Source organism: Crocodylus siamensis, chromosome 10 (assembly GCF_052110815.1).
Source record: "Crocodylus siamensis isolate JL-2025a chromosome 10, ASM5211081v1, whole genome shotgun sequence".
Classification (NCBI taxonomy): domain Eukaryota; kingdom Metazoa; phylum Chordata; order Crocodylia; family Crocodylidae; genus Crocodylus; species Crocodylus siamensis.
In genome coordinates, this window is record NC_143404.1 from 43,079,967 (window position 1) to 43,097,931 (window position 17,965).

General features: G+C 49.6%; 1 protein-coding gene across 9 annotated transcripts in view; it reads left to right on the top strand.

The window, feature by feature from the left end:
* Window positions 1-562: 562 nt before the first annotated feature.
* CHD6 (chromodomain helicase DNA binding protein 6) overlaps window positions 563-17,965 on the top strand; it is a 253,245-nt gene continuing 235,842 nt past the window's right edge. For 2 of the 9 annotated variants that reach the window (XM_090020468.1, XM_090020477.1), the window contains exon 1: window positions 15,646-15,669. The gene's annotated coding sequence lies outside the window, so the exon portion shown is untranslated. Of the gene's footprint in view, window positions 716-892; window positions 1,301-10,210; window positions 10,340-15,645; window positions 15,670-17,965 lie in introns of those variants that run through there. The other 7 variants (XM_090020471.1, XM_090020469.1, XM_090020474.1 and 4 more) reach the window with 6 other exon arrangements.

The following is a 17,965-nucleotide window of genomic DNA, read 5'->3' on the forward strand; positions in this document are numbered from 1 at the left end:
CTAGCTTATCATTCAAAAGATGCAGCCCCCAGAAAATTGGTATCCCAGCCCGTGCCTCTCTTCTTTTCTCCCAGACCGAGGATACACTGCAAAGCCTTGCTCAGGGCTTGCACATTCCAGCTTTAGACGCTCTGTTTTTATGCAGGAAATTTCACATCCGGGAAATGAAAGGCGAGCAAAGAGTGGAATGCGAAAGGGAGAGGTTGGGTTTTTTTCCGCCTCTCCGTTAATGCTGGCCGGAGTAAGTAAAACCCCCCTTGATTGGACGATGCGATGGAAAATCTTTGTTGCCCCCTACAAGCCCCAGGAAAGTTGAAGCTGTAGTTACCCCAGGTGGCAGCACTAGAAGCCTAGAGCTCAGCGAGCAGCGGAGCCAAAGGCGACATACGCTGCAAAGCTGGAGGCCCGAGGAGCTGGCAGAGGGAGAAGGTGGGCGGTTGCACGGCCCGGCGCAGCCAATCCTAGGAGCGATCACATCAATGCAAATAGGAGCACAATGGAGCTAGCAATAAGCACGCTGCAGGCAAGCTTGAAACGGGCTTTGCTTGGTTGACGGGCCTGCCTTCCAATGGCAGGCGGCCGGGGGCTGTCGGGGCCCAGTGGCGGCGCAGCTGGGGCGGGCCGCGATCGGGCTAGGCTGTCTTTGCGGGTGTCGGGGCTAAACTTCACCAAATAATAGCTGTTTGTGTTTTGGCTGCCGCAGGAGCCATTTTAGGTAAGTTCTGCTCTGAACTTTTGCTTTGCCTGCCTTGCCCGGCCGGGCGGCCCGAGGCGCTGGCGGCGGCGGCGGCTGGGCCTGTGGGCCGTGCTATGAATGAACTCTGCGGCCGCGGCCGGGGAGCGGGCAGGAGAGCGGGGGCGGCGGGCGCCTCCTCCTCCTCCTCCCTCGCGCGCGGTGTCATGGCGTTGGAGCGCTCCGGCCTTGGGTGCAGCCGGGCGCTCCGGCCTGCGGAGCAGCGGCTCCTGGCGCGCGGTGCCCTTGTGCGAAGAGCTTCAGGGTGGCGCGTGAGCTCCGCCTACGGGGGCCGATGCCTGCGGCCCTGTAGCGGCAGTCCCCGGAGGCCGGAGCGCGGCGGCGACGGGCTGCTCTGCCCTCCCGACTGTGTCTTGAGGTGGCAGACGGGACGATGGCGCCCAGAGAAGTTCCAGCCTCGTGGGTAGGATTTCACGCGAGGAGGCTGGGGCATCCGCGAGGCAACTGCTCCTCCCCTGGGTCTGGTCCCACTCGCTGCAGGTTTCCCTTGCCCGGAGGGCCACGAACTGGTACAGATACCTGCCTCGACATGGATTCCGAGCACTAGTGAGTCATATGCAGTCATGCAGCCATGACCAAGTTTGGTGCAATTTGGGGCTGGAGGCTTGTGCTGATGGAGAGTTGAAAAAATGAAGGTAGACCCTTTCTGATCCTCCTTCATCATTTGGTATCTTAAGCTTCAGGTTTGCCCCCTCCTTCTGAAATGCTGGGTACTCAGAAGCTATTGCTTATATGTGGATTGTGATGTACCTACAATTTTTAAAGGGAGGACTATACTACTCTTGAAATTTCTAGGACAAAAACATCCTACTTTGCTTACCAGTTTGACTCCTTTAGCTTGCATAGTGCAATATGAAATCAGTATGATCCAGTTGATTTTATGGTCACTCCAGAGTGAATCATTTTTTAGTATGATAGAGTCGCTCTAGATCAGGGTTAGGCAACCCATGGCACAGGTGCCAGAGCATGTCATGCAAAGACATTTTGTTTATCATGCACACCTTGGGTAGGTAAGGGGCCAGGGCTGTGCTGCCGCAGCAAGGCTCCCCACTGTCAGCCCCTGGCATGCCAACATCTTGCAAGTTGAGTTTGTGAGTATTTTTGGCATTCTGCTCAAAAACATTACCAACCCCTGCTCTAGACTCAGGCTTATCATATAGGGCTGGATGGCATCATATGGAACAATCCATGCCTCCAAATCTGAGACCATTGATGCTATTTGCTAGTAACCTATGAAGTAAGTGTGCTACTTGTGTAGTACTGTACAGCCTGGGACTCTATTGTGGGGGCTAGGATTACTAAAATGGAATTTAGGATCTTTGCTGACTAGTGAGTGTTTAGTAGCCCAACATACTACCAGAAGGTGAGAGCTGTTCTGAATATGAAGCTACAAAGATCCAATGACAGGTTTATTTAGCTGCAGTTTCAGATGAGGCCTGGGCTCATCAAAAAAAATACAGATTTTTTTTTTTCATCTGTGATTTTTATTTATTTATTTATTGGTGCACTGTTAGTTAAAGTTATGGTGTTAAAAATATATTAAGAATGAGCTCTTTAAATGTTTTTGTTTATGTGAGAAACCCATTCATACAAAGGCAGGGACTTCCTGCTTACCTGGCCTTATAACAAGCAAGGGCCGTTTCAACTCTGATTCAAATAATAATTTTGTAGAAGAGTGGTTATTTATTATAAGTAGCTGGGTACCTGTTTCCATCTTTGGAATCTGTTTTGCCTGTCTTGCTGGATACAAAGCAGACAGGGATCTATTGTGACATTGCAGCCATGTCGCAACAGAATAGATATCACAGTTGCATTAATCGCATCTTATTCATGCTTCAGTCACTTCACATTTATGGTACACAGCCTTAATCCTTATCATTTGATGATTACTTTGTTGAATTCTCCATATGCTTATCAGTGACTTTTATTGGTAATCAGAATAGGTGTCTTAGTGCAGATTAGTAAGATTCTTAGGGTGAACATTGAAAAGTCAAAGAGACATGCAAGCAAACTATAAAGAGATGAAGAGAAATCATTTAATGTTACTGGCTAGTGAGAACATTGTTCTTACAACAGCTAATATTTTCTCTATTTAGTCACTTTCCTGACAATTACACTAAACTTGCAGTAAACTGGGGTGGTGGATTAGACTAGCTTTATGTCAGTGTGTAGAAAGCTGGCTTTGCTGGGACAGCTGCTGGCCTTTGATATGGTAGATTATTTTACTAACTTCTTTATGGAAAGTGATCTGTAACTTGCAGTTCAACAATGAGTTGAGGCTACTAGTTAGGATTTCTGCACCGAGTATGCCCTTGTTTAGGGAGCATGGCAGATGCTTTCAGAGGCCACAAATGAGGAAAACAACTGATAAGTGTTGGGAGTGGTAAACATGCCAAGCCTATGTCTTAAAGGCTTCTCCAAGCATGCTGTCTCTGGTTACTATCCCATTACATCATGTTAACCACAGTCTTCTTTAGGTTAGCCCAGGAGCATCTGCCTTTCTCCCCACCACTCCCTCCCTCCCACTGTGTACAGGTTTCCCTCACTTTATGAGGGTTCTGTATGTACAGATTTGCTCTTATGCAGTGACCCTTTTTATACCCAAAATTTGTTAAATGCCAAGTAAATTCAGTCTTATGCAATCGGTATAGTGGAAACCTGCAGTCGGCTGCTTTGTGTGGTGCTTTGGGGGAGTGATGTGCACCCAAATATAGTCTCCTGTATGGATGTATGCTCCTTGCTCATTGTCTGTGACACATGTTTCTGTAGTTGCCATCCCCATTATGGTAACATTGACCACCATCCTGTGCTTGTGTGTACTGTCTGCTGTTGGTGAGTACCAAAATTATCTTGTAAAAGTGGTAAAAGTGGGTCTGAGGGAAAGTACAGTCGAGGTCTTGGAACATATCTCTATTTGTTACATTGTAAAGTGGGTCCCCTTTATGCAAATTTGAGTTATGCGCCATTTTCCAGGAACGCATGTACAGCATAAAGCAAGGGAAACCTGTATTTGCTTTATTCAAATGGGATCCCTGCCATATTGCTTTCCAAAAGGGAATTAAGTTTGGACTGATTGGTAACATCATTTACACTATTGCCCAAGGAGTATGTCATGTCCCTCAGAGAGAAAAATGGTTACTCGCTTTGAGGAGCTGCTGTTTTCTAGACAGGCAAGTTTCATTTGGAATTTCTGTGCCTGGGTCCCCTGTCCACTGCTTTGAGGAGAAATAATTATTCTTCCTTTGCTGAAGTTTAATACTTTCTACCCTTCTGTTTTGGGAAGCTAAAGTGTTTTTCATTTTCCTCTGAGTTAAATGCCAGAGATGTGGGTTTTCTATGGCATTTTCCAATGCCCTAAATAGAGCGTGGTCTGATTTAGCATGCTTATTTGACTTACATTTAGTAAACAAAACAAAAAAAGTACCCCCATGTTAATTTTATATCCACAAGTATTTGACCTGAAATATTTGATTAGGAAAAAAATTAAATACAGCACACTTAATGTGGTGTTATAGTCGAACAAATTCAAAGCTCATGTGGAAACACATTATTTTTATTGGAATACTTGTAAAAATGTAAAGCCAACACACAATAGCATGTACTTCCCTTATATTGTTTGTTTAAATTTAAGGGAAAAAAAGAGGGCACTAAAAACTGTTGACACGCTGATTTTAGCACACCCAAAGAACTGTGCATGATGTGCCGTGGTTGCCCACTCATCTACTTCAGCAGGGTTTAACTCTCTTTCACTGAGGTCATTGTGGCACCTCCAATTTCACTGTCACTATCTGTAGAATTGCTTGCACTAATTAGTTCCATTTCAGATTCAGATTGAGGCAAATCTGATTCAGAATGACTGGAACCACATTCTCTTTCAGTAAAGGATGGTTTTACCAATGAGTCTGTGTGCAAGAGCAACTTGTCATGCTGTGTCTTCTTCACTAATTGTGCTTCTGACTAGTTGTCCAGAAGCAAGAGATTTTGAGAAATAGAAACAGGCTTAGCAGTACGTTCATTTGTTAGTCTGGTCTTCTTTTTTTGTCTTGATTGAGCTGAAAGCCTTCCAGATCTGTTCACAGGAAGTTGCTGTTGGTGGAATGCTTAGGCTTCTTAGCTCAATCAAGGACAGCAGTCTGGTGTTACAGTATCCCTTCCACCATGTGAGAGGAGACATATTCCCTGCTGCCTGCCAAATGCTGTCTTTGCTCCAAAGTTGGGGGGGGCGTTGTTTTTTGTGCGATACTCAGCAGTGTCTGTCATCCCAGCTATTTCGCCAATGTTGGGGACGTTCTTAGCTACTTCCATAATTATATTGAGAGTAGAAGATAATTCATCTTCTGATAAATGTTGTCCTCTGTGTTGAGGATCCAAAAGTTTTGCTGCCAGATGAACTGGATGAGGTCAAAATTCAGATCTCTTAGTAATACACATTTGTTTTACTACTACTTCTTCCTTTTTGGATGGAGGTGAAGAAGGCAAAAGCTCAATTAGATTTTCATTCAGTTGTCAAAATATCTCTGGAATAGGCTCTCTAGTTTCTGAAACTGGTAGTAGCAAATTGAACGCTCCTTGAACTTGAACCCAGAACACAATGTTGTCAAGCATTTGCTTCCGAATGTTTACGGGAATAATCTGGAATACTGTGTCGTCTATTGAAGCACACTGCAAACAGTTCTTTGTGCGCAGCAGACTATGTAAACACTTTGTAAGTGAGTCCCATCTAGTTTCTCCTGGCAATAAAAGTGCATTTTCCTTCTGCTTTCTCTTTCTGTAATTTCTTCAAAGTCTGATTAGCAACATGATGCTTGTTCAATACCTTCACAATTGCTTTGTAGTTTGCGAATATTGTCTTCCTTTGCCAGAAGATGCAACCCGTGAGCAAGACAGCCAGATACTATTAAATGAGGATACTTTGCCTTTAATATTTGCCATGCAGTTTTCATGTTACTCACATTATCAGTTACAAGGGCTTGTACCTTGGAGGGGCCTGCCCTTTCAATCTCTTCACTCAGTAATTTGGCTATGTATTCAGCTGTATGATGAGAAGATTTGGTAGCAATTGCTTTGGGAATATTGGTTCAGGTGTTGCTGACATAATGTTCAATAAAGGATTTCATTGTACAGTAAAAGCTGTGTTATCTGGCACTTTACCATTTGGAGTGCTCTATTAACCGGCATCCGTCACCGTTGCGAGCTGTCCCACTTTTTCCTCATGGACTTAGGGCAGAGCAGCCTGCATGGGGCCCTGCTCCCTGTTCCCTGGCACACTGATGCCAGGGACTGAAAGCCCTGTTGCACCGGACATGGTGGGAGGGGTGGCAGCCTGAACAGGCAAAGATCCCTCCAACCTGCCTGGCAGCAGATAAGTATAACTCTCAGATAACTGGCATGTATGATTAACCGGCACCCCCCATTCCCAATGGATGCCAGATAACAGAGCTTTTACTGTATATTAGTCCATCCATCTGACATCAGAGTCAGTGATTCTGCTTGACCAATCCTTTGAATAACCATTGTGTGAACTCTGTCATACGCTCAGTCTAAGAGAGAATGTGATAAGCAATAGTGTGACAGTAACTTATATGATGGGCAAATTAGTTTCTAACGTTCCTTCCAGTATCCATTTTCAGTTATGGAAAGAGGTGTGTCACTTGCAAATATAACTTGAGCTGATGTCTCATCTGCTTTTTCTTCATCTTCTTTTGACATTTTGTCCACAAAGCTTGATTAAAAAAGCTTGACTGTCGTGAATAGCTACTCATGGTGGATTGCATATCTGGCTACAGTGATCTTGAAAGCAAGGATCCTGCTGCTTCTTCCCCCAGACTTGGCAGCTCAACATTTTCATTTTCCATTTTTTGCAAATCTGCTATTTCACTTGAGCCTACCAAGTTCCTGCAACAAAAGGGGGAAAAGATTTTTATTTTAGCCTATTCTAGTCTGGCCTCATCCATCAGAAAGAGAAGAAGTGGCAGGGAGCCTGCTTCCCCCCTCCCTGCGAGAGAGAACACTGCTGCTCAACTTGCTGCTCAGTTGCCCTGAGACTGCAGAACCAAAGGGAAGTACAGTCTGGCCTCTGTTATCGCACAGAGGACTAAGCTCGCTCTGCTGGGTTGAAATAATATTTTTTTAATTACGTAATAGATAGTTAACTATCATTAAGCCTAAGCCACTTTGGGTGCTTAATGCAAGCAGAAAAGCAGGATACAAATATTTTAAATAAATAATAGTCCAGAGTTGCATCAACAGCTTTTAAAACAAACTGATGCTGATCTACTGTGTGTTGTTTAACATACTAATTTGTTTACTTGCATGGGATTCCTGAAGTAGATGCTGTTGTTCTACCACTTTGGAGTATTAGCTTTCTGTATATGGCTTGTAGTCTTTCAGGACTGTTTCTACATGTTATTAAATGTTTCTTCATTCTTGTTGCATTGTTAGCATACTTCTGCCTGCAATATTTACATCTACCAACTTTCTTTCTTCCTTCAGTGGCTTGAACTTCACTATAATGATGCCACACATGAGTTTTTTTTTTTATCTGATTAGGCATTATTATGACTATTTCAAACAAAAAAACCCAACAGATCATGTGCAAACGCTTCCAACTTCCCCAGTTCAAGAAAGAAATGAGACATTGCTCTGTGTGTTTGCTGAATTGAAAGTGAAACAAAAAATGAATCACAGTTTTAGTTTTGGTTTTGCTTTCACTTGCAGTCTGAGAGGAAATAAGAATTTTAGTTTTGGTTTTGATTTGACTGTCACTGATTAGGTGAATTCATAACATGAATTTTGGTTTGGATTATTATGTGAGTGTATTTACCCTCCTTTGTACAAATCAGTAAAACATATATGTACTCTCTCACACACTTGTTAAGGATAATTACCTGAAAAACATGAATTACAATTTTGAAACTGCCAAGCTGCCTAATATTGTATTGGCATCCATTCATTGTTACTAATGAATTTTTAGAAATGGAAAATTTCCCACAGCAAAATAAAGGACTGGAAAATTTTCCACCCTGTATCTCTGGTAAATACAACCCTTTAAACTTACTTAATAAAAAGCTCCCTCTAAGCCACAAACATATTGCTTTAGTTTTCCCAGTTGTAGAATGAGATCTCATAAGCAGGGATCTGGGTTTTCTGTTTCCCACAGAAAAATGGAGAGAACCACAGCTTCTCTGTTTATCAGAGAAAATGTGGATTTCCCTTTTTAGCAGAGAAATCCGTGGATTCTCCACGTTTTGCAAAGAGCTCTTGCAGGCTGGAGCAAGCCTGCAAGAGCTGACTGCAGAAAGGATGGGAAATTCCCAGCCCTACCCGGAGATGGGGAAGGGTGGAGCCTGCGCCTCTGAGTCAGCCAAGGCTCCCTGGTGATGGGGGGAGCGAGCCTTGCCCTGGGCCACTGTCCCCGCCCAGCTCCCCCTACCCCCCCACAATTGGTGGCAGCAATGATGATGGTGGGGGGGCCAGCTCCCTACAGGCTGTGAAAATGGAGCAGATGAGTGGAGAGGGGGTAAGGCCAATGCCCATGGCCACCCCCCCCCCCCCAGCCCTGCAGGTGGAGTGACCGGCAGGGGCAGTGCTGGGGTCAGAGAACGGAGGGGGTGCGGCCTGGCCCAGCCCCAAAGTGGCAGTAGGTGGGGAGTGGCGAGAGTGGGTGCGGGCCTCTGTCCCTGGCTGCCCCTCCCCCTGCCGGTCATTCTTGATGGGCAATTGGTGAGTTTAATAATAGGGGTGTACTGACTGAGTTTTTAGGAGCCATTCCCCCCAGCAGTTCAGGTTCAGGCCCAAGGCCACGCCCCCCCCCCCCCCCCCCCCCCCGCTGTTGTGGCCTTACCCCTGTTTCCCGCCCCCTCTACAGAGTTGGGTGGGGTGGGGTGGGGGCTGCCTAGTTCCCCATCCCTGCCATGACTGCAGCGGCTCCGCAGCCTGCTTTCCCTATTGCTTTATTCGCACTCTGGCTGCCAAGACACCCAATCGGAGTACAAATAAAGCATTACGGACAGATAGACTAAGGCTTTTATTAATAGAGAGAGAGAGAGACGGAGAACGGGGTGGGCAAAATGTGGCCCATGAGCCAGATGTGGCCCACCAGACCATTCTGTCTGGCCTGCAGGGGCCCCTAAAAAATTTAGAAAGTTAATATTTATCTGCCCCTGGCTGCTTGTCATGCGGCCCTCGATGCCTTGACAAAACTCAGTAAGCAGCCCTCCATCTGAAATAATTGCCCACCCTGGTAAAGAATCTTTTCTCCCCTATATTTTATAGGGGTAAAGCATGAAGATGGTGTATAGTATTATTAGGAGAAAATCCAAGCAAAACTATGGGTACTTTATTCTGTAGAATATTTTAAAAATGTCTTTTTCAAAATAAAAGGCCATGTTTTAAGGCAGACTGATGATACCAAGATAAATTCTTCACTTCTGGAGTCTGTTGGTATTGTCTTGAATCTGTTGGTTGAAATCTGTTGCTCCATTAATATCGTCCAACTGATCTAAACAAAGGCATTCATTGCCATACTTTCCAGAAAACAGCAACTTCTTTTAAGGGATAAGTGCATCCGTGTTTAAAAAAAAAAAAAAAAAAATTGTATGATCCTGTGAAATTAGCAGTTTTTGCACCATTTTTCTGCTCACGTTTCAGTGTGTGAGTAACTTGGTGTGTACTTATTAGTGGCAACTTCTAAGCTTGTTACTCTCTAGCCCAATGCATTATTATATTGTTACTAGCCAATTGCCCATCAGGAATGGGCCCGGGCCCACTCCCCTCCTGCTCCACGTCAGCCTGGCCCGCCAACGTCCAGCCTGGCCCGCCAACGTTACTTGCAGGGAGCAGGGTGGGGGTGGGGGAGCGGGCAAAGCCAGCTCTGCTCGCCTCATCCCGCCTTCCGTCTGTTCTGTTGCCAGAACCTCCAGGGGGGAGCAGGCTGTGCTGGCCTTGCCCCTCCTGCTCTGTCCCCTGTGTCCCCACCATCATGGTAGCAGGCTGTCTTCTGTCAGAATGCTTCTTTGCACTCTGGGTGTTTGTCAGCCAATCAGAGTGTAAATAACGTGTTGCGGACAGACAGACAGATTTAGGTTTTTATAATATTAGAATTTGGAAAGAAGGATGCCTTGCTTTAGTGGTAAAGTTAACCATTCTTTCTATTGTCTTGTAAATCAGAATTGGAAAAATAGGTTTATCTCTGTTCTATACGTTCTTATTAAAAGTTGGCTTAACTAGTTTTCTGTAGAGATGCAGTGATACATTCGTCTGATATCGGATTGGCACCAATATAAAGAACGTTTTCTGTATCAGACCCGACGTGGCTAATAATTTGTCCAATCAATGAACATGTAGGCCAGGGGTGGGCAGTTATTTTGGGCAGAGGGCCGCTTACTGAGTTTTGACAAGCCATTGAGGGCAACATGACAGGCAGCCCAGGGCAGATAAATATTAACCTTCTAAATTTTTTAGGGGCCCCGTGGGCTGGATAGAATGGCCTGGCGGGCTCCATCCAGCCCCTGTGCCACATTTTGCCCACGCCTGATGTAGGCAGTGAGGAGCAGAGCTGGCAGTGTGGAGTGCTGTGTGCAGCTGGTAAGTCTGGTGTGGTGGAAGGGGTGTGGCAGGGCAGATCATTGCCCCCACGGTGAGGGAGGGTGTGGAGTTGGGGTTGGGGCAGGGGCTGGGTACAGAGGTGTGGCTCATCGGAGTGAGGGGCTCCCATTGCTGCGTGCAGCTTGTCCAGTGGTCATCTAGTGGCTTCCACCACTGCTCATCAGGGAGGGTGTGTGCCCCTGGGTCTGTGTGGGGCGGGTTGGGTCCAGGCTTTTCCTGGCCAGGCAGGTCTGGGGATACATGTCCCCCCTCGCCCTCCTGGAGGAGCGGCAGCAGGAGCCACCAAATGAGCGCTGGATGAGCTGCTCCCCACACCACCCCAACAAACTGTGCCTCTAGCCTACACTTCCCCCTAGCCCCTGCCCATAGCTGCAGAACACCCTGCGCAGATCCGGGGGGTGCATATTCCCCCTCACTTCCTGGACGAGCCATTTGCGATTCTGTCCTGCGCCCCCTCCCTGCCACAGCTGCCCCAGCCCCATTCCCTCCCTCACTGCAGGGGCCTTGATTTGCCCCCCCCCCCCCTTCCACCACACTAGATTTACCAGCTGGACGCAGTTCTTCAAGTTGGATCAGGGTAGCAAGACTTGTTACTGCCTCTGTTGGCACTGGGACCCTCACACCAGCTGCATCACCAGCAGCACAAAGCGGGAGGGGAGGTCACACTGCACACACCTCCTCCCACTGCCATCCACTGTGCTCCAGGCAGCAATTCTACCCAGTCACCATGGCCCTGCCGCCACCACTGCTCCCCTCAGGCCACCCGTGCTGCCTGCCACCACATCTCCCCTCCAAGGTAGAACTGCAGCTTGAGGGGAGTGGTAGTGGCAGCAGCAGCAGCAGTGGCAGTGGCTGGCCCATGGCAGAGAGGTAGAACCAGGGCCTAGTATGCGAGTGGCAGGCAGCATGGAAAGTAGTGTCTGTAGCTGCCCACAGGTGCAGCTGGGCGGGAGAGGGACAAAGACTATGTGTCAGGGGGCACCACAGGCAATGTGTCGGAGAGGCATGGGGAGCATAGTGGAGCTTTGTGCATCCACATCCAGGGCTGCAGCCTGACCAGACCAGTGCAGGCAAGAGCCAGCTCTGCGGCCTAGTGGGCAGGACCTGGAGTGGGAGGACGGAGTAGGGCAGCGAGAGTCATTGCTGCTGCTGCCACCAGGGATCCTGCACCAGCCATACTGCCAGCAGCACAAGGTATAATGGATGGGGTAGGGGCTGTGCTGCTCTTGCTTCCTCCCACCGCCAGCCACTCAAATGCTGGGCCCTGGCTCTACCTGTCTGCCATGGCCCAGCCACTGCTGCTGCCACTGCCATGCTGGGCCCTGGCTCTACCTGTCTGCCATGGCCCAGCCACTGCTGCTGCCACTGCCACTCCCTTCAGGCTGCAGTTCTACCTTGGAGGGGAGGCGTGGTGGCAGGCAGCACAGGTGGCCTGAGGGGAGCAGTGGTGGCGGCAGGGCCATGGTGACTGGGTAGAATTGCTGCCTGGAGCACAGTGGATGGCAGTGGGAGGAGGTGTGTGCAGTGTGGCCTCCCCTCTCCTCCCCTCCCTGACTCTGTGCTGCTGGCTGTGTGGCTGGTGTGGGGGTCCCAGTGCCAGCAGCGGCAGCAACAAGTCTTGCTACTCTTATCCACCCGCCTGCTTTGCGTTCTGCCCAGTGGGCCATGCAGGAGGTTCCTGCCCACGCTGGTCTGTTCAGGCTGCTATGCCCACCGTGGGCGCACATATTTGCGGGGCATCTGCCCCTCCATGCCTGACATGCACCCTTGCCCCACACAGATTGGGTGTCTGGGGGCAGCGGGAAGTTAGTCAGGAGTGAGGGGCACCAGTAGGGCGGGGGGGCTGGGGGTGGGAGTGATCCAGGTCAATACTGACCCATCCACCATCACTCTCTGGGTGCGACCCCTAATCCAATTTGCCCACCCACCTGACTATAATCCTTTACATCAATGTTTGCAAATGGGTCCTGGTACAAAAAATGTTGAGAATCACTATCAATGAGGGTGACGCTGGAGCAAATACATTTTTGAAAAGAGGTTGTTGGCCACAAAGCTGCCCTTGCAGAGGAGGAAGGATGTTGGGAGGCTTTAGTGTTTTTGTAGGAACATGTCATGTTCTGGCTTGTGTTGGAGTTCAATAGATAGAAGATTTGTTACTGTTCAAGCAGAAGGAGGGGTTTGGTTCTGTGAAGGAGAGGGAAAAATCGATCACCTTCCTGTTCCTTGTGAGCCTTTAGTAAAAGATTGTGGATTCAGGGGAAGCAGGTATGTTGAGACATTTTCTGACTCTCTTAAAAGGGATAATGCCAAGTCCCAACTGTAGGTTCTGCTTAGAGGTCTAATGGAGACTAATGTGATGAGATATTTTTTTGTTCTATATAGCAATGAAAGCATTTCTTCTTTCAGTACAGTGGATTTAACCCTTCACTGCAGTGTTTTCATAGCCCATTCCTAGCCCTTAGAACAGCTGCTGCCAGCAAGTGACTAGTCTAGAGTCTCTATACAACCAGGATGAAATGCAAAAAGCAAACAAATTCCATGAAGGGTGAAACAGATTGTCAGTGTGTGAGCAACCGGAAGGGTGGTTTAATAACAAAAATATACCGATATTGTACCCATTTCAAATATTATTTGAAGGAGCTAAGGATTCCTATCTTGTACTTTGACAGATAATTTGAAACTAGGTTTGCATTTAATCTTCTATGTAATATCATTGTATGCAAAGTTGTGCATTTGGTAGTGAGTGGCAATTGGCATCACAGTTCTATTAGCAGAGGAGCCCTAGTACGGCAAGCCTCTACAAACATGTAGAACAGATAAAAAGCTTGCAATTTCAAAGAAGAAAATGAGTGATTGTAACAGAAACAGATACAAGTTGGAGAGATCTTAACAGATACTTTTGAAACTGAGGCTTCAAGAAAATGCAACAAAATGATTTGTTGTGTTGTCTGTATGTAAAATCTCATGATATTAAAACTCAGATTCTCTTAATACCTGAGACTAGTGGTTTCCCACTTCAGAATCTGTCCCTGTATTTTTTTTTTTTTTTCATGCAGCATGCTGGTCACAATATGTGGCTATTATATTTTTTAAGATTTGTGTTCGTGTTGTCAGGGCATAGAACAGTAGGAACTGCTTTTAAATGCATATTTTAGGCTTTAGTACTTGAAGCAGGCCCTTGATGACTGTGTAGAAAGAAAGTTTTGATGGGCTTGCTGTGAAGTCATTGAGAGTTGAGGGTGCCCAGCCCTTGGCAGAATAAATCCCAGAGTGGCCTCTAGGAGTTAAAAGCATCTCTGTGTGTACATTCATTTTCTTCCTCGGTGTAAAACAGTGGTTTTCAGCCTTTTTTCATTTATGGGCCCCTACAAAATTTTGAATGGAGATGCAGACCCCTTTGGATTGTGAGAGTAGGTATTCACATATTTTTTGATTGATCGTAGTCATCTTTTGCGGACCCCTTAGACATGGTCTGGTGCCCCCCAGGGGTCCCTTGCCCACAGGTTGAAAACCATTGGTGGAGCCATTGTTCCCACAGAAGTTAAGCTGTTAGCTTTGGCCTGTAATGTAGTTTCTTACTGCTGAGGGCAGGGGTGCTCAACCTCCAGCACGTGGGCTAAATGTGACTCTCAGAGCCTTGGAATCTGGCCCACAGGGCTCCCCACTGGTCAGGAAATTTTGGCAGTGGAGGAGCAGTGGCAGTACTGCAACCCATCTTCGCATGGCCGGATTGGGGCCAGGCTGCACTGCCTTCTCACGGCAGGGCCAGACTACATCCCCCATCCACCCCACCCCGGCAGTAGACTCGGGGCCAGCTCACACCCTCTCTCCCCTCTCTTCTCTTGCTGCATGGCTGGGCCATGCCCCCTTCCCTCCTCCCAGTCAGGGTTGGGCAGTGGCATGCCTCCTTCCCTGCTGCAGGGCTGGATCAGGGTCAGGCCAAGCCCCCTTTCTCCACACAGCTGGAATGGGGCTGGGATGTTTCCCTCTGTGCAGAGGGATGGGGCCCTACCATGGCTGCTCCAGGAGCCAGCTTGGGTTCACCAGCCGGATCTGGCTGACGGAGGGATTGGATACTGCCCAACCAGCCAGCCCACTGGCCAAAAAGGTTGAGCACTACTGGCTTATTGCCTGTAGGACAGCGGTTCCCAAACTGTGGGTTGCAACCCTAAATGGGGTTGCAACATCAGCAGATGGGGTTGCAGCATGGCACTCTCTCCCCCATCAGGTCCCACCCACTGGGCTGCAGAGGCCTGGGGGAATGACAACAGGGCAGGAAGTACAAAGCCCACAGCAGGCAGTCTGCATTCTTCCCCCCTCCCCCACTCCACTCTAGCTGTGCTGCCCATAGGAGGGGACAGGTGGAGGGAGTGGGGAACCAGGCTCCTGCTCTGGCTTCAGTGCTGCTTCTTGCAGGCAGCAGCCAGGGCTCAGGTACTGCTGGGGTAGGGGGACAGGGCTGGGGTAAGGGGACAGGGGGCTGTGGCCTGCATACAGCCAGGTGGGGCGGGGGAGCAGCCCTGGCAGCTGCATGTAAGTAATGCTGTGTGGGGCAGGTGTTGGAGGGCCAGGGCTTAGGGACTGTCTGGGGAGGGGGTTGTATAGAGGTGATGGTTGTATGGGGCAGGCAGGTGCCTGCGGGAACAAGGGGAAGGTGTCTGGGTATCAGGGTTGCAGCAGGGTAAGGGAAGCACCTGCCCCTCCAGTGGAGGGAGGTGGGGTGAGCTTCAGAGGCAGCAGGGAGCTGCATGGCCTGGCCAGCAGCACCAGGGCTGGTGCCCTTGCTCACAGGATTGGGAAAGCTGGAAGATGCTGGAGGGAGCAGGGGGTTGTGGGCCAGGAGTGAGGGGCACCAGCAGGGCTGGGGGAACTGTGGCTTGGGAGTGAGGGGCACTGGGGAGTGGGGGTGCAGGACTGTGGGTCAGGAGTGTGGGGCACTGGTAGTGCCAGGGGGCTGCGGGTTGGGAATGGGGGGGTACCAGCATGGCCCACAGAGGGCAGGGTAGTGCAGGTTGAGCGTGAGGGGCACTGGCTGGGCCAGCAGTCTGCGGGTTGGGAGTGAGGGGCAACAGAATGGGCAGAGCCAGGGCACCGGCATATCACTGCCCTCCACAATCATATGCCCCTGAGCCCCTTTTTTTGGAGCTGGAAATATGGTAACCCTAGGGGTCATTCTTTGGCCAGCACATACAGCTTTCCAGTGGAGCTGGTTCTGTTGCTGCTGCAGCTGCCCAAGTACTGCTCGACGACTCCTGCCTCCAGCAGCTCTTCCTCTGCCATCTCCTGCCTCTGCTGCACCACTCAGAGCGGTAGGTAGCGCATGGAAGTAGCAGTGGCCGGGGGGGATGTGCCAAGCACTGTGTGCCCAGCTAGGTGGGGAGAAGTTGCAGCTGGGCAGCTCCTGCCATAGCATGTAAAACTCTAGCTCCTGGATGCTTTCCACCTGCTCCACCTGCCAGGTGCAGTGAGCAGCTACCTGCAGGTGGCTGAGTGAGTGGAAGGAAGCCATGCTGGGAATCTGTGTGCACTGGCTGTGGGTGGAAGCACAGTGCAGGCTGCCTTGGGCAGGAGTGGGCAGGGCTCAGCCCCTTGCAGGGGCAGCTGTGGACTGGATACAGTCAGTTGGCAGGCTGGATTTTGCCCATTCCTACGTTACAGTTACTATGAGATCTCTAATTTCTACAGGCCATGACTTTATGTATCTTTCATTGTCTTACTGTCTTTTTTCCATTAAGTGTGTGTGTGTGCTCTGTAGCTTCTTGGTTTCATAGATGTTAAGGTCAGAAGGGACCTCAGTAGGTCATCGAGTCCAACCCCCTGCCCTGGACAGGAAAGAATGCTGGGGTTGGATGACCCCAGCTAGGTGTTTGTCCAGTCTTCTCTTGAAGACCCCCAAGTTAGGGAACAGCACCACCTTCCTTGGAAGCCTGTTCCAGATTCTGGTAAACCTTACTGTGAAGTTCTTTCTAATGTCCAACCTAAATCTGCTATCTGTCAATTTGTGGCCATTGTTCCTAGTTACACCAGGGGGTGCCCTATTAAACAGAGCATCTTCTATTCCATGCTGCCCTCCCCGATGAATTTACAGGCAGCCACAAGATCACCTCTCAGCCTTCTCTTGCAGTCCCACAGTCTGTCCTCATAGCGCCTTGCCTGCAGGCCTCTGACCATACGAGTGGCCCTCCTCTGAACCCTCTCAAGATTCTCCACATCCCTCTTGAAGCGCGGTGCCCAAAACTGGCCTGATCAGAGCCGGATAGAGTCCCTGGACCTGTTTGTCACACATCTGCAGGGGTAGGCAACGTTTCTTGGCTGGAGTTATGAAAAACACCACAGTGCCTACCTTGGAAGGTGCCAGAGTGCCAGCATCCAGCCCTACTGCTCCTTGCCCCCCACCCAAAGTCCCTGCCCCCCAGCCCAGGCTCTGTGGCTGTCAGCAGCTACACCTGCTACACCCAAGGCAGCCTGCACTGTGCTTCCACCCACAGCCAGTGCACACAGATTCCCAGCACGGCTTCCTTCCACTCACTCAGCCACCTGCAGGTAGCTGCTCACTGCACCTGGCAGGTGGAGCAGGTGGAAAGCATGGGCACCTGAGGGTGGGCTGAGCTGCCCTGCTGTCTGCCCTGAGGTGCGTGCGCAGTCGCTGCCAGCATGGAGCTAATGCTGGAGCTGTGGAGCCCGGTGCAGCTGTTTCGAGCCTGCTTGCTGCAGCTGCCCAGAGCCCAGGTTGGCTACAAACAGCTGTGCCAGGCACCGGAACCCTGCTATCACCTCTGTGCTGGGAGCTGGGGAGAGACGGGGGCTGCGCTGCCTCAGGCCCCCTCCCACCATGCGCTCCGATGCGCAGGTGCACGTGCCAGTACGGAGCTGATGCTGGAGCCCGGCACAGCTGTTTGGAGCCTCCTGGCTACTGCCAGCCCTGGGTCTGGGTAGCTGCTGCCAGCCAGGAGTCCAGGCTGCTCCCAGCAGGCAGCTGGGATGCTGCAAGCCCTGCTGGGAGCAGCCCGGGCTTCGTCGCTGGCAGCAGCCACCCAGAGACGGGGCTGACCATGGCGTGCCGACCAAAATGGCCTTGTGTGTCATGCTTGGCATGTGTGCTGGGAGTTGTTGGCCCCTGTGCTAATGTATGATAAAGTGCGGTTAGCCTTGTTGATCGCTCTGGCACGTGAATGACTCATGTTCATCTTGGGGTCAGCTATGACTCCAAGATCCCTTTCTACTGTTGTGCTGCTGAGAAGGTCATCCCCCAGCCTGTAAGCATGTTGGTGGTTCTTTTTGCCCATGTTCTACACTTTGCACTTGTCTTTATTGAACTGCATCCTGTTTCATTCTGCCCATTTTTCCAACCAGTCCAGATCTGCCTGGATCCATTCCCTACCTCTGGTGTGTTAACGTTGCCCCATAATTTGGTATCATCTGTGAACTTGGATAGGGTTCTCTCTACGCCCTTGTCCAAGTCACTGATGAAGACATTGAATAACACTGGTCCAAGGGTCGAGCCTTGCGGGACTCCACTACCCACATTTCTCCAGGTCGATACTGACCCATCCACCATCACTCTCTGGGTGCGACCCCTAATCCAATTTGCCACCCACCTGACTA